This window comes from Phalangium opilio, unplaced genomic scaffold, assembly GCF_054372755.1.
Source record: "Phalangium opilio isolate 3A_F unplaced genomic scaffold, DU_Popi_V2 ptg000113l_1, whole genome shotgun sequence".
In the NCBI taxonomy this organism is placed as follows: Eukaryota; Metazoa; Arthropoda; class Arachnida; order Opiliones; family Phalangiidae; genus Phalangium; species Phalangium opilio.
The window spans coordinates 86,684-111,511 of record NW_028324209.1 but is presented as its reverse complement, the minus strand read 5'-3'; the positions used below and the strand labels follow the sequence as shown (position 1 = coordinate 111,511).

The 24,828-nt window shown below is 38.1% G+C and overlaps 1 protein-coding gene and 1 pseudogene across 4 annotated transcripts in view; both read right to left on the bottom strand.

Moving 5' to 3' along the window:
* Positions 1–12,317, bottom strand: part of LOC149623084 (dual specificity tyrosine-phosphorylation-regulated kinase 1B-like) — a 60,246-nt gene extending 47,929 nt beyond the window's left edge. Inside the window, exons 1-3 of one of the 3 annotated variants that reach the window (XM_089853363.1) lie at positions 12,114–12,317; positions 4,435–4,677; positions 4,311–4,378 (exon numbers count right to left, since the gene is read on the bottom strand). The gene's annotated coding sequence lies outside the window, so the exon portion shown is untranslated. Of the gene's footprint in view, positions 1–4,310; positions 4,678–12,113 lie in introns of all 3 variants that reach the window. The other 2 variants (XM_089853365.1, XM_089853364.1) reach the window with 2 other exon arrangements.
* A 73-nt stretch (positions 12,318–12,390) lies between these two features.
* On the bottom strand, positions 12,391–24,514 carry LOC149623083 (rRNA 2'-O-methyltransferase fibrillarin-like; annotated as a pseudogene). Its single transcript, XR_016374922.1, has 6 exons — positions 24,348–24,514; positions 23,054–23,107; positions 22,615–22,983; positions 22,383–22,553; positions 21,842–22,087; positions 12,391–12,723 (listed from the first exon to the last, which is right to left on the bottom strand). The product of XR_016374922.1 is annotated as an rRNA 2'-O-methyltransferase fibrillarin-like (transcript).
* Between the last annotated feature and the right edge of the window lie 314 nt (positions 24,515–24,828).

Sequence of the window (24,828 nt, the reverse complement as noted above, 5' to 3'; positions counted from 1 at the left end):
ATAGCCTTTGACCTTGATAACGAGGCTCGTACGAATATAGAAGGCTTACGCGCATCGCAAAGTTAAATTAACTGGGAAAAAGGGTCTGACCTATATTTCACTCTCACCCCATCATTTCCGGAGCAAACCTTTACTCTATTTGGTTGAACCCTTAGTGTGGGAAATTTTTATGACACTATACACACAGTGTTTATGATCACTGTAAATCAAGCGATCAAACTTTAAAAAGTGATTTGAGCCCATGTTTGAGCCTCGGTGCCCCCTGTAATCTAACTTTGTCCGCGAATCTCGGACATAACAAGAAATTTTCAGAAAGACCAAGGCTTAGCGTGAGCTAAGAATGTGGGAAGCCCGAGATGAATTTCGGGAGAGAAACGACGTTGGTTTCGAAAGTATTAGCGGAGCGCGGGCCAACGTGGTCTATGTATTTGATCTAGGCGGCCTTTTCCTGTTGCTAGGCGATGAGAATCGCGTCCGACGACGCGTACCAACCAATAAGGGAGTTCCTTCTCGAGTAAGCCCGCCAATAACGAAGGAGGTTACATATCCGAGTCTTCCTGGCGTCTATCGCCTTTAAAATTTACCCCGTAATGACGCTAGAGACCGCCACAGTTTCGAAAAAATGAAGAGTTCCAATATTTTTGTATTTTCAAATGCTATATAAAGTTGATACATTTTTAAAATTTTTGGCTTCATCGCTGTTATAACAGAAGTAACGTTGTTTCAAATAAGTTAGTAACGATATTGGCTTGAAAAATGATGACGTACTGTCAGATTGATTGATAACGCATCGAGTAAGGGCAAACTTGACAGATAGCCAATTAATTTTAATCACCTGTTAAAATCATCTCTCGTTGTAACGCTTATTTAAAGGAATAGCGACGTGATTTAAAAATTATCTCAAATCTAAAGAAAACCTTACTTTTTTGAGAGGTTTAAACTCTTCTGATTCCAAAAATATGCTTGATTAATATTTAAATATGAAGGAAAACACAGAAAAAAACACCTTGAAAACTTGAAATTTGGGGAGAAGATTTTTGGCGGGTTTTTCTCCTTGCTACGTCACTCACGGCAACTCGCGGAAAAGCCAAGCGCGAGACTCCCGAGTCTACTAATGCGGCTCGCGCGCGAATCTGAATAAATTAGGCTTAACGCGGCGCGGCGACACTAACAGGCGCGTCACGTGAGCGACATCTAGAGTAAAAATTTCTCCTTACTACGTCATCAAACGAAAGAAAATTTTAACTAGGCCTTTTCCAAACACAAAACTTTGATTGCAATTTAATAAATTGCTACGAAACCAAATAAAAAAGTAAACGTATCATAATAAACTAGATTTTTCAAGGATTTTTTTCGTATTTTAAGTTTGAGGATGAGGAAAATTATGTCACTTTAACACTTTAACTATTGTATTTTTCGTATTGGTAATTGTACAGTCAAAAATTACCAAGTTCGATGAACTTATAAACTTCCGCGGAGTACTTAACCAGTCAATTATCGCGCTAGAGAGGTTAAGCGAGTAATATATAGGGTGTTACGAGAAAAGGGTGGTCGAAAGATGTTCTTTGATGACATTCTGCCCCCCCCCCCCCCTAATGGACACAGTTTATAAGTTACGATTAGTGTGTTTTACGGATGACTCCTCCTTACACCGTCTTTGAGGTTTTTTTTAACTGAAATTTAAGAGGTCACCGGTAAAACCCTCTAATCATAACTAGTAAGCGGTGCCCCCCCCCCGTGGTGGTGTGTCATAAATTACGTAGCCTAAAGTCTATTTCTCATCTATTACTTGTACTCCAAAACCAAAATAGAAGCGACACGTGGAATTTTTACTTCCACGTGTGAAAGTATGAAACTTATTGAAGTGGGCGTGTACTCTAGTAAGCTCTCGACGCTTCAATAAAGGGATACGAAACATCTCTTAGTAGTATCATCGAAGCGCCATAAAGATTTTCCGTCGCGTAATTTCTGTTTTTCTGCTACAAGTTAACGTTTACTCCGAGATACTAACCACTATTATTAAAGTAATTCGTTTTTAACCTCAAACGTGAACGTGCGCGACAAACCATTAAATAAATTCTACCCTAGTGTGCGTTGCGTAAGATTCTTAATTAACGATCCTTAATTAGATAAAGAACAATTTGGAATCATTCAAATTCCTAGCAGACCTTTCAAGGTTTTTCCCTCATAATTTTTAGGCCAAAAACATGTTATCAATTTTAACAGTATATTATTGTTTATAAAACGAGTTAACCAGGGTTGATACAACTTTTGGAAGCCCGATTTCCCTGACATTTCCAGGTTTTTTCCCCCCATATATATTTCCTTGAAATGTCCATGTTTTTCAAGGTGCAAGACCACCTAATAACTGAAAGAGTTAATTTCAGGGTTCATACAACTTTTGGAAAACGAATTTCCCTGAGTTTTCCAGGTTTTTCCCGTATATGGGGTATCCTACGGAGCAAATGTTAACGAAGGAGGGGGGATAAATTGGACTATAACATACTCAAAGGACATCCCCGTATCTCTAATATAACCAGAGTTATGAGCCTCCAAAGTATAGTGTAATGTTAATCCTATGGAGGGGGGTATGTTTAGGAACATTTTGCTTAATTACTCGGCCCCTGTTTGACGTAAATTTCCCCGAGGTTTTTGTCAGCTATTTATTTCCCTGATTTTTCCAGGTTTTCACGGTTTTCCAGGTTTGTATGAACCCTGGTTAACAATTTATTTCCTGGCATTTCCAGGTTTGTACGAACCCTGTCAACTCTTAATTTGGAAATTATCATGCAGGGCTCCCAGCCAATAACCCCCAAAAAATATAGGTATTATAGGTTCAAAATTGTAAATTTATAGGTTTTTTATAGGTTCAAAATTATAAATTTATAGGTGTTTTATATGTTCAAAATTATTAATGTATATAGTTATAAAAATATGATCAATAGTTAATCAACTTTGGACGAGTAGTTAATAGTGTAGCAACTAAATTATTTACCATGAAATTTTTATAGTTAACTACCTTACATTTTTTATAATTATTTTAAATGTCAGGTACTTTAGAATTTGGACTAGTTCAGGGTTAGCACGAAATTTTAAGATACAAATTCCCGGACTTTTCAGATTTTGTCCGACTTTTATTACGATTTTCCCTGAAATGTTTACGCCCAATTGTCATTATAGAGAGCTTTCCTTGTCCCAAGTCGTACCAGCGCTGTTCTGGTAGCCATATTGGTTGGCCTCAGCTTCATTCCTGCAGTTTAAACCCACCAATATGGCAGCGTAAATTATGTCACGAGACTAAGCTCCTCCTCCAACTGAAAGCTCTCTATTCCAAATAACTGGACGATTGCATTTAAATCGTCTTTTTGAATATTGAACTTAAAACATTGCGGAGCGAGCGAAGCGAGGTCCGCCATTTTTGTGTCTGCTTAAACGTGATCTCGCTGAAACGGCGTTTAAAGGGAGGGTGAAGTAGAAAATCAAGTGATTTTTTATCGATTCTTCTACTAATTATAAGACCAGCCTGCATAGTGAAACATCCAGGAAATACTTCCGAATGATTTTAAAATTCAAATTAGGTTCAGATTTTAAGGATAATTTGAAACTAGCACCTCCGACCAATCACGTAACGCCCTGCCTTTTTGTTAACAAAATTCTCGTGGCACGTTCCATGTCTCGCGCCATGATTATCACGTAGTGCGCGAATTTTATCAAATCTCGTGATAAATTTCTTTAGGCATGGCGCGTGCCACGAGAATTTTGTTAACAAAAAGGCAGGGCGTTACGTGATTGGTCGGAGGTGCTAGTTTCAAATTATCCTTAAAATCTGAACCTAATTTGAATTTTAAAATCATTCGGAAGTAATTCCTGGATGTTTCACTATGCAGACTGGTCTTATAATTAGTAGAAGAATCGATAAAAAATCACTTGATTTTCTACTTCACCCTCCCTTTAAAACGACACCTCAGAAAAATAATAAAAAATGTTGGATTGTTTTTGAACTTTTGTAGTGTTTTTTAACCATTATATCCAAAATATAGGTATTATGGGATAAATTTACGAATTATAGGTTTTTATAGGACCATCTCGGAATTATAGGTATTATAGGTACTCTGGGAGCCCTGAATTATGTTTTAAAACGTATTAATTGCAACTTGGAACATTCAACATTTGCAATTTTCCTAAATCCTAGAAATGTTCCGACTAAACTAAAAATTCCCTAACTTTGTTTGTTACAAACCCTTGACCTCGTTTTACCTATTCCCTGGCTATTTCCAGTGGCAAGTTTAATTAAAAAAAAAATTACTCACCAATTAAAAGGTTAATCCAGTGAAGTTTCTCGAAGCACAAACAATTTCAATGCGCGAGCACCCGCGATTTTTTTTTTTTTTTTTTTTGGTTTTTCCTCGCAGAAGTCGATAATTTACCCGCGATCTTTTCCTTTTTTTTTTTTTTGGTTTTTCCTCGCAGAAGTCGATAATTTAAAGTAACCAACCGAACATTTCACTCGACACGAAGTTAATCAATTGTAATTACGTGCCACAATCAACGCTAGACCGTAACAGATTTTTACTCGAACAATTTCGAATTTCTTTCGAAGACATTTTAAAACGAAAAACTAGACGTGATCCGATATTTACGTAACACACTGAATGTTTTCCTCGATTTTCCAAGAACCTAAAATTAAATAAACGTATAAATTTTAATCGCTTTTAATTATGTCTTAATGAATTCTAACAATAAATTAACAGGTAAACTTGGAATAAAAAAAGGGTTAAGTTTGTTAGAGGTAATTCAATATTAATTTGAAACATTCTAAAAACTATGTCATAATTTAAAACTTTCCAAAATGGATTAGAAGGTTTCAAAAAACGATAATATTAATTAGAAGGTTACAAAAAAAACAACGATATTAATTTGAAGGTTCCAAAAAACATCGATATTTATTAGAAGGTTACAAAAAAAACAACGATATTAATTAGAAGGTTCCAAAAAAACAACGATATTAATTAGAAGGTTCCAAAAAAACAACGATATTAATTAGAAGGTTCCAAAAAAACAACGATATTAATTAGAAGGTTCCAAAAAACATCGATATTTATTAGAAGGTTCCAAAAAACAACGATATTAATTTGAAGGTTCCAAAAAACATCGATATTTATTAGAAGGTTCCAAAAAAACAACGATATTAATTAGAAGGTTCCAAAAAAACAACGATATTAATTAGAAGGTTCCAAAAAACATCGATATTTATTAGAAGGTTCCAAAAAAACAACGATATTAATTAGAAGGTTACAAAAAAACAACGATATTAATTAGAAGGTTCCAAAAAACATCGATATTTATTAGAAGGTTCCAAAAAAACAACGATATTAATTAGAAGGTTACAAAAAAAAAACAACGATATTAATTAGAAGGTTACAAAAAAAACAACGATATTAATTTGAAGGTTCCAAAAAACATCGATATTTATTAGAAGGTTCCAAAAAAACAACGATATTAATTAGAAGGTTCCAAAAAACATCGATATTTATTAGAAGGTTCCAAAAAAAACAACGATATTAATTAGAAGGTTACAAAAAAAACAACGATATTAATTTGAAGGTTCCAAAAAACATCGATATTTATTAGAAGGTTCCAAAAAAACAACGATATTAATTAGAAAGTTCCAAAAAAACAACGATATTAATTAGAAGGTTCCAAAAAACATCGATATTTATTAGAAGGTTCCAAAAAAACAACGATATTAATTAGAAGGTTACAAAAAAAAAACAACGATATTAATTAGAAGGTTACAAAAAAAAACAACGATATTAATTAGAAGGTTCCAAAAAAAACAACGATATTAATTTGAAGGTTCCAAAAAACATCGATATTTATTAGAAGGTTCCAAAAAAACAACGATATTAATTAGAAGGTTACAAAAAAAAACAACGATATTAATTTGAAGGTTCCAAAAAACATCGATATTTATTAGAAGGTTCCAAAAAAACAACGATATTAATTAGAAGGTTCCAAAAAAACAACGATATTAATTAGAAGGTTCCAAAAAACATCGATATTTATTAGAAGGTTCCAAAAAAACAACGATATTAATTAGAAGGTTACAAAAAAAAACAACGATATTAATTAGAAGGTTACAAAAAAAACAACGATATTAATTTGAAGGTTCCAAAAAACATCGATATTTATTAGAAGGTTCCAAAAAAACAACGATATTAATTAGAAGGTTCCAAAAAACATCGATATTTATTAGAAGGTTCCAAAAAAAACAACGATATTAATTAGAAGGTTACAAAAAAAACAACGATATTAATTTGAAGGTTCCAAAAAACATCGATATTTATTAGAAGGTTCCAAAAAAACAACGATATTAATTAGAAGGTTCCAAAAAAACAACGATATTAATTAGAAGGTTCCAAAAAACATCGATATTTATTAGAAGGTTCCAAAAAAACAACGATATTAATTAGAAGGTTACAAAAAAAAAACAACGATATTAATTAGAAGGTTACAAAAAAAAAACAACGATATTAATTAGAAGGTTCCAAAAAAAACAACGATATTAATTTGAAGGTTCCAAAAAACATCGATATTTATTAGAAGGTTCCAAAAAAACAACGATATTTATTAGAAGGTTACAAAAAAAACAACGATATTAATTAGAAGGTTCCAAAAAAACAACGATATTAATTAGAAGGTTCCAAAAAAACAACGATATTAATTAGAAGGTTCCAAAAAAACAACGATATTAATTAGAAGGTTCCAAAAAACATCGATATTTATTAGAAGGTTCCAAAAAAACAACGATATTAATTTGAAGGTTCCAAAAAACATCGATATTTATTAGAAGGTTCCAAAAAAACAACGATATTAATTAGAAGGTTCCAAAAAAACAACGATATTAATTAGAAGGTTCCAAAAAACATCGATATTTATTAGAAGGTTCCAAAAAAACAACGATATTAATTAGAAGGTTACAAAAAAACAACGATATTAATTAGAAGGTTCCAAAAAACATCGATATTTATTAGAAGGTTCCAAAAAAACAACGATATTAATTAGAAGGTTCCAAAAAACATCGATATTTATTAGAAGGTTCCAAAAAACAACGATATTAATTTGAAGGTTCCAAAAAACATCGATATTTATTAGAAGGTTCCAAAAAAACAACGATATTAATTAGAAGGTTCCAAAAAAACAACGATATTAATTAGAAGGTTCCAAAAAACATCGATATTTATTAGAAGGTTCCAAAAAAACAACGATATTAATTAGAAGGTTACAAAAAAACAACGATATTAATTAGAAGGTTCCAAAAAACATCGATATTTATTAGAAGGTTCCAAAAAAACAACGATATTAATTAGAAGGTTACAAAAAAAAAACAACGATATTAATTAGAAGGTTACAAAAAAAACAACGATATTAATTTGAAGGTTCCAAAAAACATCGATATTTATTAGAAGGTTCCAAAAAAACAACGATATTAATTAGAAGGTTCCAAAAAACATCGATATTTATTAGAAGGTTCCAAAAAAAACAACGATATTAATTAGAAGGTTACAAAAAAAAACAACGATATTAATTTGAAGGTTCCAAAAAACATCGATATTTATTAGAAGGTTCCAAAAAAACAACGATATTAATTAGAAAGTTCCAAAAAAACAACGATATTAATTAGAAGGTTCCAAAAAACATCGATATTTATTAGAAGGTTCCAAAAAAACAACGATATTAATTAGAAGGTTACAAAAAAAAAACAACGATATTAATTAGAAGGTTACAAAAAAAAACAACGATATTAATTAGAAGGTTCCAAAAAAAACAACGATATTAATTTGAAGGTTCCAAAAAACATCGATATTTATTAGAAGGTTCCAAAAAAACAACGATATTAATTAGAAGGTTACAAAAAAAAACAACGATATTAATTTGAAGGTTCCAAAAAACATCGATATTTATTAGAAGGTTCCAAAAAAACAACGATATTAATTAGAAGGTTCCAAAAAAACAACGATATTAATTAGAAGGTTCCAAAAAACATCGATATTTATTAGAAGGTTCCAAAAAAACAACGATATTAATTAGAAGGTTACAAAAAAAAACAACGATATTAATTAGAAGGTTACAAAAAAAACAACGATATTAATTTGAAGGTTCCAAAAAACATCGATATTTATTAGAAGGTTCCAAAAAAACAACGATATTAATTAGAAGGTTCCAAAAAACATCGATATTTATTAGAAGGTTCCAAAAAAAACAACGATATTAATTAGAAGGTTACAAAAAAAACAACGATATTAATTTGAAGGTTCCAAAAAACATCGATATTTATTAGAAGGTTCCAAAAAAACAACGATATTAATTAGAAGGTTCCAAAAAAACAACGATATTAATTAGAAGGTTCCAAAAAACATCGATATTTATTAGAAGGTTCCAAAAAAACAACGATATTAATTAGAAGGTTACAAAAAAAAAACAACGATATTAATTAGAAGGTTACAAAAAAAAAACAACGATATTAATTAGAAGGTTCCAAAAAAAACAACGATATTAATTTGAAGGTTCCAAAAAACATCGATATTTATTAGAAGGTTCCAAAAAAACAACGATATTAATTAGAAGGTTACAAAAAAAACAACGATATTAATTTGAAGGTTCCAAAAAACATCGATATTTATTAGAAGGTTCCAAAAAAACAACGATATTAATTAGAAGGTTCCAAAAAAACAACGATATTAATTAGAAGGTTCCAAAAAACATCGATATTTATTAGAAGGTTCCAAAAAAACAACGATATTAATTAGAAGGTTACAAAAAAAAACAACGATATTAATTAGAAGGTTACAAAAAAAAACAACGATATTAATTTGAAGGTTCCAAAAAACATCGATATTTATTAGAAGGTTCCAAAAAAACAACGATATTAATTAGAAGGTTCCAAAAAACATCGATATTTATTAGAAGGTTCCAAAAAAAACAACGATATTAATTAGAAGGTTACAAAAAAAAACAACGATATTAATTTGAAGGTTCCAAAAAACATCGATATTTATTAGAAGGTTCCAAAAAAACAACGATATTAATTAGAAGGTTCCAAAAAAACAACGATATTAATTAGAAGGTTCCAAAAAACATCGATATTTATTAGAAGGTTCCAAAAAAACAACGATATTAATTAGAAGGTTACAAAAAAAAAACAACGATATTAATTAGAAGGTTACAAAAAAAAAACAACGATATTAATTAGAAGGTTACAAAAAAAAACAACGATATTAATTTGAAGGTTCCAAAAAACATCGATATTTATTAGAAGGTTCCAAAAAAAACAACGATATTAATTAGAAGGTTACAAAAAAAAAACAACGATATTAATTTGAAGGTTCCAAAAAACATCGATATTTATTAGAAGGTTCCAAAAAAACAACGATATTAATTAGAAGGTTCCAAAAAAACAACGATATTAATTAGAAGGTTCCAAAAAACAACGATATTTATTAGAAGGTTCCAAAAAAAACAACGATATTAATTAGAAGGTTACAAAAAAAAACAACGATATTAATTTGAAGGTTCCAAAAAACATCGATATTTATTAGAAGGTTCCAAAAAACAACGATAATAACTCGGATAATAATTAGAAGGTTCCAAAAAACATCGATATTTATTAGAAGGTTCCAAAAAACAACGATAATAACTCGGATAATAATTAGAAGGTTCCAAAAAACAACGATAATAATTAGAAGGTTCCAAAAAACCACGATATTAATTAGAGGGTTCCAACAAAGTGTTGTAAATTGGAGGGTTTAACAATGTTATAAATTGGAAAGTTTTAACAATGTTATAAATTGGAAGGTTTTAACAATGTTATAAATTGGAAGGTTCCAAAAACAATGTTATAAATTGGAAGGTTCCAAAAACAATGTTATAAATTAGAACATTCCAACTTAACAATATCGTAAATTAGAACATTCCGAAAAAACAACATCATAAATTACAACATTCCGAAAAAAACAACATCATAAATTACAATGTCACCCATTAAAAAACGTCATCCATTAAAACATTCCATAAAAAAACGTAATAAACTAAAACATTCCATAAAAAAACGTAATAAATTAAAACATTCCATAAAAAAACGTAATAAATTAAAACATTCCATAAAAAACAACGTCATAAATTAAAACATTCCATAAAAAACAACGTCATAAATTAAAACATTCCATAAAAAACAACGTCATAAATTAAAACATTCCATAAAAAACAACGTCATAAATTAACCACTTCATACAAAAAACCACCCACCATAAATTAAAACATTCCAAAAAAACCAATATCAAAAACATTTACGTAATATAATAAGGAGATAGGTAGATGTACAGGGTGTCTCCCTTTCGCCCTAAAAGAGACAAGGCTATTCCCTTTATTTTATACCAATAGAGACCTCCCCCCCTCCCCCTTTGGAAACAATGTGTGAGGTTGCATGACGTAGTACTGCCAAGTCCCTATACCCTGACTAGAAAAACCGTCGCCAGTAAGAAGTAGAGGTAAACCCTTACCCCATAAACTAGTCTTAAAGAAAACTCTACCGCCATAGCTACATGTTCGACCATTAAAGGGGTAAAATAGACATCAAAAATATACCCCCTTGACTACTAGCGGTTCCCGATGAGGAAGTATTAGAGATAATAACATCTATTTCTTATATCTATGACAAAATATCTCTAGGTACCAAAAGAGCCGCGCAAAAGGAAGGGCTAAAAAAAAAACGGCGCAAAAATGGCGGGCTAGCCTTTAACCACCCCCAGATATTTTTCTCCCGATGGTGGGCTCTCCCTTTCGGCCCTCTTCTCATTTTGGGATATTCCAGACGTCTAGCAGACACAGTCGACGCGCGCGCGCGCCAACGCCAATCCAAGATCCCAAAATGGAAAAGGGAGGATGAGTGAACCGGGAGAGGAGATGAGACGCTGCTAGAGAGAGCGGAGAGAGAAAATAGATGCCGGCCTGTACAACTTGCGCGACCAAAGTTGAATTTACTACCCCCCCCCCATAATGTCCTCTCTTACAATCTAACCAGGGTCAAATACTATGAAATGGAAAGATAGGCGGCGAATAAATTAATTGACTAGTAGACCCCTTTACTGGTGTGACCAGGTCAAGCAGTTCCTAACAACCACCAAGGGTTTAAATTAAGTCTTTTTAAGTGACCTTTACGATCAACACAATTCAACAACAAAAATTAATAATACTATGGGGTGTTATTACTCTAATTTGAAACTGTACTGTTCCTACTTTCCTAGTGACGTCATCTAAGAAACTTACTAAAAAATAGCATCGCATCGCTACGTTATCTTAATTCTCTTAAAAAAATTTATCACTGAATGAAAATTCCATTTCTGAACCTCAAGTTTTTTTTTTTTTTCCCCTTGCAATCTGTTGAATGTAATCTACGCGCTTGAATTCCAAGAATTTTCTTTAAGAAAGGGGGTATTCAATGAACCGGAAATCTACACTTAAGATGTAATAGGGACCAAAAATATAATTTAACTTTTCAAACATATTTTGGGTTTTTCAAAGCATTTTACAGAAGATATCAATAATTATTATTGAATTTACAGATTTAATTTCATGACTAATTATACTAAATAACCCTTGAATAATTAGTTTGCTAAGCCTATCCGCCTATGAAATGAAAACACGTGAAAATGAGTGACGAAGGATGGTGGGGGAGTGGTGAGGTTCCAATTTCAATAACTGCGTCATCGAGCCAACTACCTACCACAAAAACCCAAACATTTCCCCATGGTTTCTCACCCCCTTAATCTTTCAGCTGTCTAGCCTAGGCCTAACGACTCAGCATCATTGGCGATCACATGTTGACCGAGAGAACCGTTAAGCGCCGTTCAAAATGTAACGTTAGCTAGGCCTAAATTTCCACCCGAAGAATTAATATCACTTACTAAGTAATAGTTCGAAACTAATAAATTATACGAGAAAAAGCGAAAGGAGAAAGTGGCGCGTAGTCGGTTTGTTCAAAAAAGACTTCTCGCGCCATCAATGGCCGTTTTCCTCCCGCCAAAAACGCTGCATTGTAATATTTTCAAACCTACCATCGATGTCCAGTCCGACTTCCAATCCTCCTGGCTCCGCTTAATCCGGAGATTCCAAACCACCGAAATTATTCACAAAAAACGTACACTTTATTAAAACACCGATTAAAAGCCGAAAATCCGATAAAATTCCAAAAGTAATCGCGTAAAACTTTAAAATTTTCATCAGCACGATGTCGACGTTGAACCCTCAGCCGCCATTTTGTCGCGTTCTGCCTTAATCACGTGACGTGACACTGGCGCGCCACCTACCAAATACGAAGTATTTCCCGCCAAATTTGAAAAAACATAATGAACATTTTTTATTTTTCAATTTTTTTTACATGAAAATGCTCGATCGTTTCTTAGAATGAAATAAAATTGATAGGGGGAAATGGGTTTTATTTCTCTTATGATAAAAAATAAAATTATTTTAATTGAGGCAGCGTTGCTTTTTCTATCATTCTGTTTTCTTCCCTGATGATCTGTAAATGCCTACTACAACAGCGTGATCTCTTTCATAAGGCTCTAACGTGATCTGTTCTTGGGGTTTTAGTTTTTCCCATTGCAATTTTTTCACTTCACCAGCAAAAACAGCTTCAGGTTCAGCAGTTGAATCAATACAATTAGCCTAAAATAATTGCATAATGTAATGAAAACATCAAAGAATCAATTCTTACAAGGCTTATATTTTAGGCCTACTCGTCCCCCCCCCCCAACAGAGGCTTACATTTTAGGCCTACTCGTCCCCCCCTCTCCACAGAGGCTTACATTTTAGACCTACTCATCCCCCCCTCCACAGAGGCTTACATTTTAGACCTACTCATCCCCCCCTCCACAGAGGCTTACATTTTAGACCTACTAGTCCCCCCCCTCCACAGAGGCTTACATTTTAGACCTACTCTTCCCCCCCTCCACAGAGGCTTACATTTTAGGCCTACTCTTCCCCCCCTCCACAGAGGCTTACATTTTAGACCTACTCTTCCCCCCCCCTCCACAGAGGCTTACATTTTAGACCTACTCTTCCCCCCCTCCACAGAGGCTTACATTTTAGGCCTACTCTTCCCCCCCCTCCACAGAGGCTTACATTTTAGACCTACTCTTCCCCCCCTCCACAGAGGCTTACATTTTAGACCTACTAGTCCCCCCCCCTCCACAGAGGCTTACATTTTAGACCTACTAGTCCCCCCCCCCCTCCACAGAGGCTTACATTTTAGACCTACTAGTCCCCCCCCTCCACAGAGGCTTACATTTTAGACCTACTAGTCCCCCCCCTCCACAGAGGCTTACATTTTAGACCTACTCTTCCCCCCCTCCACAGAGGCTTACGTTTTAGACCTACTAGTCCCCCCCCCCTCCACAGAGGCTTACATTTTAGACCTACTCTTCCCCCCCCACAGAGGCTTACGTTTTAGACCTACTAGTCCCCCCCCTCCACAGAGGCTTACATTTTAGACCTACTCTTCCCCCCCTCCACAGAGGCTTACATTTTAGGCCTACTCTTCCCCCCCCCCTCCACAGAGGCTTACATTTTAGACCTACTCTTCCCCCCCCCTCCACAGAGGCTTACATTTTAGACCTACTCTTCCCCCCTCCACAGAGGCTTACATTTTAGGCCTACTCTTCCCCCCCCCTTCCACAGAGGCTTACATTTTAGACCTACTCTTCCCCCCCCCTCCACAGAGGCTTACATTTTAGACCTACTAGTCCCCCCCCTCCACAGAGGCTTACATTTTAGACCTACTCTTCCCCCCCCCCCTCCACAGAGGCTTACATTTTAGACCTACTCTTCCCCCCCCCTCCACAGAGGCTTACATTTTAGACCTACTAGTCCCCCCCCCCTCCACAGAGGCTTACATTTTAGACCTACTAGTCCCCCCTCCACAGAGGCTTACATTTTAGACCTACTCTTCCCCCCCCCCTCCACAGAGGCTTACGTTTTAGACCTACTAGTCCCCCCCCCTCCACAGAGGCTTACATTTTAGACCTACTCTTCCCCCCCCACAGAGGCTTACATTTTAGGCCTACTAGTCCCCCCTCCACAGAGGCTTACATTTTAGACCTACTAGTCCTCCCCCTCCACAGAGGCTTACATTTTAGACCTACTAGTCCCCCCCCTCCACAGAGGCTTACATTTTAGACCTACTCTTCCCCCCCCCACAGAGGCTTACATTTTAGGCCTACTAGTCCCCCCCTCCACAGAGGCTTACATTTTAGACCTACTAGTCCCCCCCTCCACAGAGGCTTACATTTTAGACCTACTAGTCCCCCCCCCCTCCACAGAGGCTTACGTTTTAGACCTACTAGTCCCCCCCCTCCACAGAGGCTTACATTTTAGACCTACTCTTCCCCCCCCACAGAGGCTTACATTTTAGGCCTACTAGTCCCCCCTCCACAGAGGCTTACATTTTAGACCTACTAGTCCTCCCCCTCCACAGAGGCTTACATTTTAGACCTACTAGTCCCCCCCCTCCACAGAGGCTTACATTTTAGACCTACTCTTCCCCCCCCCCACAGAGGCTTACATTTTAGGCCTACTAGTCCCCCCCTCCACAGAGGCTTACATTTTAGACCTACTAGTCCCCCCCTCCACAGAGGCTTACATTTTAGACCTACTCTTCCCCCCCCCCTCCACAGAGGCTTACATTTTAGACCTACTAGTCCCCCCCCCCTCCACAGAGGCTTACATTTTAGACCTACTAGTCCCCCCCTCCACAGAGGCTTACATTTTAGACCTACTCTTCCCCCCCCTCCACAGAGGCTTACATTTTAGACCTACTAGTCCCCCCCCTCCACAGAGGCTTACATTTTAGACCTACTCTTCCCCCCCCCACAGAGGCTTACATTTTAGGCCTACTAGTCCCCCCCTCCACAGAGGCTTACATTTTAGACCTACTAGTCCCCCCCCTCCACAGAGGCTTACATTTTAGACCTACTCTTCCCCCCCCCTCCACAGAGGCTTACATTTTAGACCTACTCTTCCCCCCCCACAGAGGCTTACATTTTAGGCCTACTAGTCCCCCCCTCCACAGAGGCTTACATTTTAGACCTACTAGTCCCCCCCTCCACAGAGGCTTACATTTTAGACCTACTCTTCCCCCCCCCCTCCACAGAGGCTTACATTTTAGACCTACTAGTCCCCCCCCCTCCACAGAGGCTTACATTTTAGACCTACTCTTCCCCCCCCCCTCCACAGAGGCTTACATTTTAGACCTACTAGTCCCCCCCCCTCCACAGAGGCTTACATTTTAGACCTACTCTCCCCCCCCACAGAGGCTTACATTTTAGACCTACTAGTCCCCCCCCTCCACAGAGGCTTACATTTTAGACCTACTAGTCCCCCCCTCCACAGAGGCTTACATTTTAGACCTACTAGTCCCCCCCCTCCACAGAGGCTTACATTTTAGACCTACTAGTCCCCCCCCCCTCCACAGAGGCTTACATTTTAGACCTACTCTCCCCCCCCCACAGAGGCTTACATTTTAGACCTACTAGTCCCCCCCCCCTCCACAGAGGCTTACATTTTAGACCTACTCTTCCCCCCCCCACAGAGGCTTACATTTTAGGCCTACTAGTCCCCCCCTCCACAGAGGCTTACATTTTAGACCTACTAGTCCCCCCCTCCACAGAGGCTTACATTTTAGACCTACTCTTCCCCCCCCCCTCCACAGAGGCTTACATTTTAGACCTACTAGTCCCCCCCCCTCCACAGAGGCTTACATTTTAGACCTACTCTTCCCCCCCCCTCCACAGAGGCTTACATTTTAGACCTACTAGTCCCCCCCCCTCCACAGAGGCTTACATTTTAGACCTACTCTCCCCCCCCACAGAGGCTTACATTTTAGACCTACTAGTCCCCCCCTCCACAGAGGCTTACATTTTAGACCTACTAGTCCCCCCCCTCCACAGAGGCTTACATTTTAGACCTACTAGTCCCCCCCTCCACAGAGGCTTACATTTTAGACCTACTAGTCCCCCCCCTCCACAGAGGCTTACATTTTAGACCTACTAGTCCCCCCCCCTCCACAGAGGCTTACATTTTAGACCTACTCTCCCCCCCCACAGAGGCTTACATTTTAGACCTACTAGTCCCCCCCCCCCCTCCACAGAGGCTTACATTTTAGACCTACTAGTCCCCCCTGTTTTGTTGTTATATAAAAAAATGGGACGAATTACATTAATAATCTAAGTTCTTTATTCAACTGAAAAACTTTCTCTCATACACAACTGTGTTCCGTAGAGGCGCGAATCATTCTTTTTTGTTTATGGTTTTTCCAATTCCTGCATTCTCATCTTATTGATTTCTAATCTTATCACGCCATCTATTTTAATCTTAGGAAGTATACAAAATTATCATCTCTTATTTAATATTAACATTGTTATGCAAATTTACTTTATAACATGGAATTAAACATTTATATAGAATTAATTAAGGATACGAAAGTATTAGTTTTATCATTATTCAACATCCTTCCCTCAAGTTCAGAGATCCAGTCTTACTGGTTTAATGATCACGCGACCTGACCTGGTGCGATAAGGCTCTGGTGATTCATCCTGTTGTGATGGCGATTGGGGTGATGTCGGGACGGGTGAATTTTCTTGCTCTCCTTGGTTTTGTTCATCTGTTTCTTGTACTGGACCTTTGGACGGTTGTCTATCAGGTTGCTGTGGAGCGGCATCGTCTCTGTCCTGTCTGATGGGTATCAGATGATATCTGTTGCGACGGATGGTACCCTTTGGGGTGTGGATCATGTAGGAACGTGGTTCGGGTGCGTGTTCGGCTACTGTTCCTTGCGTTCTCATGTCTGTTATCCATACTGTTTCGCCCTTGTTCAACTCACGGAGCGTTTTCACATTATGACGAGTATCATAATTTTTCTTCTGTGAGGCCTTTCTACGTTCTTCCAAGTCAACGACTTGTTCTCGTGGTAAATGGGACGGATACAAGTGAGTGCTAGCGATCGGTAGTGTGGATCGTACCTTGCGACCCATCAACAGTTCAGCTGGGCTATAACCGTTAGCCAACGGAGTCGAACGGTAAGCCAATAAGGCTTTATACGCGTCTTCAGATTTCTTCAGCTGTTGTTTTACGATCTTCACTGCTGCTTCTGCAAAGCCGTTACTCTGAGGATAACGTGGACTGGATGTTACATGCGTAAATCCGTAATTCTCCGCAAAGCGTCGGAATTCTGACGTCAATGTAGGATTGAATTGAGGACCGTTATCTGATTTGACTGTCTCAGGTATGCCATGGGTGGCGAAGATTGACTTGATGCGGTCAATTACCGCAGCGGTGTTTAATTCACTGAGCGGTCGTATCTCAAAGAAACGCGAATAATAGTCCGTGACCACCAGGAACCATTTCTTTTCTAGATGGAATAAATCCATAGCAACTATTTGCCACGGGCGATCAGGAAATTCTGTAGGTATCATCGGTTCGTGCATATTTTTGGATTCCTTGATACACGCGAGGCAACGTTGAACCTTTTCTTCGATTGCTCGAGATAATCCTGGCCACCATACTGCTGATTTCGCTCTTGCGCGGCACTTGGTAATGCCCTGGTGACCATGGTGTATTTGTTCCAATACGGTGTCTCGTAATAGTTCGGGGATCACGAGCCGAGAACTCTTCATGAGCAGGCCGTCCGTTTCTGACAGCTCATCGCGATAAGCATAATAGCTTTGACATTCTTTGGTTACTTGACTTTTCTGTGGCCACCCGTGTTGAATGTAATGTAGCAGTTGTATGCATACTGGATCATTTCTTTGTTTCTGCCATATTTCGGCCAATCTAAGGTCTGTAGCGGGAAGGGTTGACGTGATGAGTTGTATGTAGGCAGATACTTCTTCATCCAATTCTACCGAATCTTGTTCTCCAGATAGGGGGGCACGCGAAAGTGCGTCGGCGGCATGTAACTCTTTTCCCGGAACATATTTTATAGTATAGACGTAACGCATCATCCGTAACCGTATTCTTTGAAGACGAGGGGACAAATCGTCTATTTGCTTTGTCGTCAAGATCGTCACTAACGGTTTATGATCTGTTTCAAGATCAACGCTAATCCCTGTTATGTAATCCTTGAATCGATTACATGCCCACGCCAATGCTGTGGCTTCTTTCTCTATTTGCGCGTATCTCTTTTCTGCATCTGTTAACGTCGTAGATGCGTAAGCGACTACGCGCCGTTGTCCATCTGTATGAACTTGACTTAGGACAGCGCCTATTCCCCAAGATGACGCATCAGCTGAAATAATTGTTGGCAGCTTCGGGTCATACACCGCCAGTACTGGATGATTAGTTAACAATGCTTTGATCTTGATAAACGACTCGTTCTGTGGGTCTCCCCACGTCCACTCATTTTTCGTGCTTAAGAGTTCATGTAACGGTCTCAGTGTATGAGATACTTCCGGTACAAACTTTGCTAGAAAGTTAACCATCCCTAGGAAACGCTTCAACTCTGTTGTATTTGTTGGCGGTGGCAGTTTGTTGATAGCGGCTATCTTCGCTTCGTCTGGATGTATTCCTGCTTCATCTATGACGTGGCCTAGAAACTTAACTCTTCTGACAGAGAACTCGCATTTGGCTCTATTAAGTGTAATTCCAGCTTCTGTCAGACGTTTTAATATCTGTCTCAATCTCTCGTCATGCTCTTGCACGTTACATCCCCATACCAAGATATCATCTTGCAGGTGAACAGCTCCTGGTATTCCAGCGAGACAGAGTCCTATTTTTCGTTGGAAATGCTCTGACGCAGAACAAATACCAAAGGGCATTCTGTTAAAATAATATCGCCCGAAAGGCGTGATAAAAGTTGTCAACTTCGCTGACTGAGGCGCCAAGGGAACTTGCCAATAACCGCTCGTAGCATCTAATTTCGAAAATATGGTGGCTCCCGCCAATTGACCCAAGATGTGATCCACCGAGGGAAGTGGATATCTTTCTCTCTTAATGAATTTATTTAAATCAGTCAAATCCACGCAAATGCGTATGCTTTTATCCGGCTTGGGAACTATCACCATCGGAGCGCAGAAGTCTGTCGGTTCTTCTATAGGTGTTATAATACCTTCTGAAACCATGCGGATCAGTTCATCTTTGGTTTGCTTCATCAGTGGAATGGGAACTCTTCTTGGCGTGTTTAATGCAGTTGGTTGAGCGCCAGGCATTAATGCAATCTCATATGGTTCGACGGTCTTGCCTATTCCTTCAAAGAGATGAGGAAACTCCTGCAAGATCAACTCAACTTTAGTGGCGGCTGATTCCATTCCATCTACTCTCGCTATTATGTTTAATTCTTCACTCGCTTTCAGCCCCAAAAGCGGTCTTTCTAGGTCTGGGATCACGTAGACGTTTTCAACTATTCTTGCATTTTTATATTCTAATGTCGCAGCTATCATCCCTACGCATTCGATTCTCTTACGGCCTGGGCCATATAAGGTTCTATCTGAGGCTACCAATTTACTTGCTAGAGGCATTGCTCGGGCCATTTCTTCCGGTATGACACTCACATCAGCTCCTGTGTCAACCTTAAACTTAATTCGTTGTTTATCAACCAAGATGGTGGCATGCCACTGCCGGGAGGGTTTGCTCTCTACTGATCCCAAAAATGCATTGTTCAAGGATGTATCGCTGGTTACTTCTCTTATAGTATTCATTGAATTTCGGCACTGTTTCGCAAAGTGACCTCTTCTCTTACATTTATGACATGTAGCGCTGTAGGCTGGACATTGTTCTCTGGGATGATTTCTCGAGTATCCACAACGTTTACAACGTTCTTGCTGTTGCTGAGGTTGGTGTTGTCGTAGCGTTGACATATTTGGAGGTGGCTGTTTGGCCGTTACGTGGTTCCGCCATTGACCTTGCATGTTTCTGCTAGTACGCGATGCAGGTTTACCCGTGTGTATTCTATCTACATTATGCGCATTTTTCTCGGGGTACAACTCCCGTTGTTGCGATTTGATTTGTTCATTTTGTCTGGCTTTCGTGACAGCACCGTCCAATGTCAGTTCTTTGTCCAACTGCAGTCGCTCTGATAAGGCCTTGTCTTTTAACCCAACTACCAGTCTGTCACAGATAAGTTCGTCCCGCATTGTTCCAAATTCACAATGTTCTGATAATGCGTGTAATGCGGTAATGTATTCTTCTACGCTCTCGCCATCTCTTTGTTGACGATTATTAAATTTCGCTCTCTCATACGTGCGGTTGCGCCGTACAACGTAGTGTCCTTCAAAACGATCTCTGACGTTCTCATAGACGCTCTCTTCCTCCGTACTCAATTGAAACGAGTCGAAGATATCATTGGCCTGAGGACCCATGAAATAGATTAAGGCATTTACTTGTTCCTTATGAGAACTTCGACTCAGACCCGAGGCCTGGCGAAAGCGTTCAAATCTTCTAATCCATTTCGGCCATTCTCCCGCTCCTGTTAACGGTTCGGGGGCAGTGATTTGAAAGGTAGGGGCAGGTACGGGGGGCACTCCCGTTGGTACGCTCTGTCCACCTTGAACAAGTTCCAAGTCATTCGTGTCGTCTTCAGACATGTTAAGTCGGGTGTCCTTTGTTTACTAGCGAGTAGTGGTATTTTCTTCTTCTCACTGACGCTGTATCACTAAGCCTTTGACCCTAATATCCCCTTTCCAAAGCGACGGGAACGGCGAAAAAACTGACAAACGCGGCGGGAAGACGCGGGAAACTTTAATCTGACACCATGTTTTGTTGTTATATAAAAAAATGGGACGAATTACATTAATAATCTAAGTTCTTTATTCAACTGAAAAACTTTCTCTCATACACAACTGTGTTCCGTAGAGGCGCGAATCATTCTTTTTTGTTTATGGTTTTTCCAATTCCTGCATTCTCATCTTATTGATTTCTAATCTTATCACGCCATCTATTTTAATCTTAGGAAGTATACAAAATTATCATCTCTTATTTAATATTAACATTGTTATGCAAATTTACTTTATAACATGGAATTAAACATTTATATAGAATTAATTAAGGATACGAAAGTATTAGTTTTATCATTATTCAACACCCCCCTCCACAGAGGCTTACATTTTAGACCTACTAGTCCCCCCCCTCCACAGAGGCTTACATTTTAGACCTACTAGTCCCCCCCCCTCCACAGAGGCTTACATTTTAGACCTACTCTTCCCCCCCCCCCTCCACAGAGGCTTACATTTTAGACCTACTAGTCCCCCCCCCTCCACAGAGGCTTACATTTTAGACCTACTCTTCCCCCCCCCCCCTCCACAGAGGCTTACATTTTAGACCTACTAGTCCCCCCCCCCACAGAGGCTTACATTTTAGACCTACTCTCCCCCCCCCACAGAGGCTTACATTTTAGACCTACTAGTCCCCCCCCTCCACAGAGGCTTACATTTTAGACCTACTCTTCCCCCCCCCTCCACAGAGGCTTACATTTTAGACCTACTAGTCCCCCCCCCCACAGAGGCTTACATTTTAGACCTACTCTCCCCCCCCCACAGAGGCTTACATTTTAGACCTACTAGTCCCCCCCCCACAGAGGCTTACATTTTAGACCTACTAGTCCCCCCCCTCCACAGAGGCTTACATTTTAGACCTACTCTTCCCCCCCCTCCACAGAGGCTTACATTTTAGACCTACTAGTCCCCCCCTCCACAGAGGCTTACATTTTAGACCTACTCTTCCCCCCCTCCACAGAGGCTTACATTTTAGCCCCCCCCCCTCAAACACACACACAGAGGTTTACAACATAAATAATTACCTTTATGGATATAACAAAATGTCCACCATTTTTCAGGAAACTGTGGGCATTTATGGCAACAATACGAGCTTGGTCAGGTTGAGCAACATCAGCAAATATAACGTCTACCATCCCAACTAGCATTCTATATTTATGAGGATGTCTAGCGTCTTCGATAATAGGAATTATATTGGTACGTTTTTGGGCTACACCAATTAAATCGCGACCTGATCTGTGAGAAAACTCAACAGCGTAAACTAGTCCCTCCTAAAAAGCAATAAGGAAATTTTTTTACTTTCAAATTAGCCTTATTTTCCTGATCAGCGCCACCTACCCATAGCGGTGACTTTGAGAACTACTGTAAGCGGCAACCCAATCAGATGTCGCTAAAATCTGGTGACGTCATTTTTGGTAAGACCCCCGAGAGTGTTAGTCAGTGACGTCACCAGATTTTAACGATATCTGATTGGCTTGCCGCTTACAGTAGTTCTCAAAGTCACCGCTATGGGTAGGTGGCGCTGATCAGGAATAAGCTACGCGAATAAAAGTGTATTTCTCTTACGGGTCCAACTATATCGGCCACATGAGAAACTGTAGTTCCGGAAGCTGCTCCTAAGTATAGTACTTTGGAACCAGGAGGCATATGGATTTTATCAACACCACCTAAGATTGCAGCGGCTAACTTTGACCTAAAAGGATTCCAGACACGGTACTCCACCTTTCCATTTTCATCCTTAAGAAATAATACTATTAATCTCTATTGTCTACAGTCATTCTCTAAATATCGTTCATACTTCAACAGCTATCCTTTTTTCACCATAAACACTCTCTCCCGTTAGCAAATTCTTGGTAACTAGAGCGTCTTCTTTTCCTCTAGCAATGAAGACTCCTTCGTGTCTATGAGGTTCAACGATGACCTTTTTACCTCCTCTGAACCCTCCTCTTCCACCACCACGACCTCCTCGTCCACCGCGGCCTCCTCTATCTCCTCCTCTGCCACCACCTCTAAAACCACCTCGGCCTCTGTCTCCACCTCCTCTACCTCGAAATCCACCTCCACCAGTGACCTCGGAAACCACCTCCTCCTTCTCCATCATCACCGTTACGACCTCCTCGAAAGCCGCCGCCGCCTCTGAAACCACCACCCCCACCTCTATCTCCACCTTGCGTGATTAAGGATAAAAAATGTTAAAAAATGCTTAATGGTAATAATAATTTTCCTTTAAAACTTACCACGGCCACCTCTAAAGCCGCCCCCTCGTCCTCCACCACCTCTTGGCGTAAATCCTGTAAATTTAAATTAATTATCTTTGTGATATCATTAACAACCTCCCGCTCAGCCGCTCTTTGGGGGTCTAACCCGAGGGGCTACTCACTTCCCCAAAAAATGTACACCAGATTTCTTATTTCCAAATATTTCCGATTTATTTCTATTATTTTTGTATTTCTTTATTTCCCGATATTTCTCCTAAAATTTCCAATATTTTCACGATATTTCCCTTAAATTTCCAATATTTTCACGATATTTCCCTTAAATTTCCAATATTTCCATTATTCCTTCGTATTTCCAAATATTTCTCAGTATTTCTATTATTTTTGTATTTCTATATTTCCCAATATTTCTCCTAAAATTTCCAATATTTTCACGATATTTCCCTTAAATTTCCAATATTTTCACTATATTTCCTTTAATTTCCAATATTTTCACTATATTTCCCTTAAATTTCCAATATTTTCACAATATTTCCTTTAAATTTCCAATATTTCGATTATTTCCTAATATTTCCAATATTTTCACTATATTTCACTTAAATTTCCAATATTTTCACTATATTTCCTTTAAATTTCCAATATTTTCACGATATTTCCCTTAAATTTCCAATATTTTCACTATATTTCCCTTAAATTTCCAATATTTTCACTATATTTCCTTTAAATTTCCAATATTTTCACGATATTTCCCTTAAATTTCCAATATTTTCACTATATTTCCCTTAAATTTCCAATATTTTCACTATATTTCCTTTAAATTTCCAATATTTTCACGATATTTCCCTTAAATTTCCAATATTTTCACTATATTTCCCTTAAATTTCCAATATTTTCACTACATTTCCCTTAAATTTCCAATATTTTCACAATATTTCCTTTAAATTTCCAATATTTCGATTATTCCTTCGTATTCCCAATATTTCCGATATTTCTCATTATGTCTTAATATTTCTAATATTTCTCATTATTTCCCATTATTTCCGATATTTCTCATTATTTCCCATTATTTCCGATATTTCCCAATATTTCCCTATATTTCCGATATTTCTCAATATTACGATATTTCTCGAAATATTTAAATATATTTCTTAAGGCTTGTACACCATCCATATTTCGTAAGTGGCTAGCCCCTCGGTCTAACCTAACCAAGGCTTAAACAAACTCCGTAAAAAGTACTATATCTACTAAATGTTAGCGAAATTTCGTCTTCTAATATTAATACTTTAGAATTGAAAACATAAATTTCATTAATTACCTGGTCTTCCCATGGTTATTTAAATTTAATGAATTGATATTAATTTTCAACACGTTACAAGAAGAGAGTCAACCACGTGCAGTGATGCCAGGTGGGAAAAATGGCATTTCCCTTTCTAGCCCTTAAAATTTCCCTTTTTGGAGCAAAATTTCCCTAGTTCAGGGTTGCCAGATTCTGCGCATAGAAAATGATAGAATTATAGCTTGACAACTGTTTTTGGCGATGTATTTTCCTAACGATTACAATGGGTCAGTTATTTAGCAGACGACTTTCGGTAATTCAATGTTTGGAAATTACTAAAAACAGTAGCAGGGTTGCCATCTAATAAGAATCCAACGTAATTAATAGGTCAATTTGATGAAGTTGTTTAATTTTCTATGTTGAGATTGTAGGTTTTGAATAAAATATTTCTTCCCATGGAATTTCCCTAGATTTAGCAAATTTTTGGTGGAATTTCCCTTTTCCCTTTTTACCGTTTTTA